We start from the raw sequence: 909 nt of genomic DNA on the forward strand, positions 1-909 counted from the left end.
GGTTGAGGGAGAGAGGTGCCTCTAATCAGAGCACACAGGAGCAAATGGAGAGGGAAGGAACTAGAGTAACACATCCTGGCCCATCAAGCTCCAAGGATGATATTCCTGCTCAGAGCAGCCAATGGACACAGAGGATCATAGGGCTGGCCCCACCACAAGACAAGACACCTCTCACAGAACCATAATGCTTCAAGGAACAACACTGGAGGCACAGTGTGAGAATTGTGCCTGATCTGATCCCACCTCACCGGGATGAAATGCTAAGGATGTGCAACAGAGCAGCAAAGGGAGCAAAGCAATGAAATCCCAGGGAAAACCAAACAGACTTTGGGACTAGGATGTGGTACCCTATCAGACTCAACTGGAAAACACTCCTAAAGGTCAACAAACAGAACTGGAACTATTTGTAAGCATTTCTTTTTGTTGGTGGTGGTTTTTTGTTTTTGTTGTTTTGTTTTCTTTTGCTTTGTCTTGTTTTTTGTGCTTATTATTGTCTCTGCATGTCTCTCTAGATAAGATAGGTGGGGTAAGCAATAGGGGTGTGGCAGAGATACAACAATGGGACGATGGTTCTGAGGGCACGTGGGAGAGGGGGAAGTGGAGGAAAGGAAGTGGGTGTTAATAAACCCAAGGAAAAGGGAAAAACAAATGATCTAAAATCGATGGCAAGGAGGGTGTAGGATGCCTGGTGGGGCTTGAACAAGGACAATGTAACGGAGAGGAATTACTGAAAAGCGAATGAAGACTGAACATGATAGTGGGACAAGAGGAAAGTAATAAGGCAATGGAGGAAGGAACTAGTAGGCAAAGGGCACGTATGGAGGTCTAAATACAGGCATGTACATATGTAAATATCTTTATATATAATGATTTTATATATAACAAAATCTATGTGCACATATTTATATG

General features: G+C 43.6%; 1 protein-coding gene across 1 annotated transcript in view; it reads right to left on the minus strand.

Moving 5' to 3' along the window:
* Positions 1 to 909, minus strand: part of NTM (neurotrimin) — a 1,335,738-nt gene that overhangs the window by 704,392 nt on the left and 630,437 nt on the right. The window lies entirely within an intron of this gene.

Source organism: Echinops telfairi, unplaced genomic scaffold (assembly GCF_000313985.2).
Source record: "Echinops telfairi isolate 266 unplaced genomic scaffold, ASM31398v2 ScPeMD7_5592;HRSCAF=6446, whole genome shotgun sequence".
Lineage (NCBI taxonomy): Eukaryota > Metazoa > Chordata > Mammalia > Afrosoricida > Tenrecidae > Echinops > Echinops telfairi.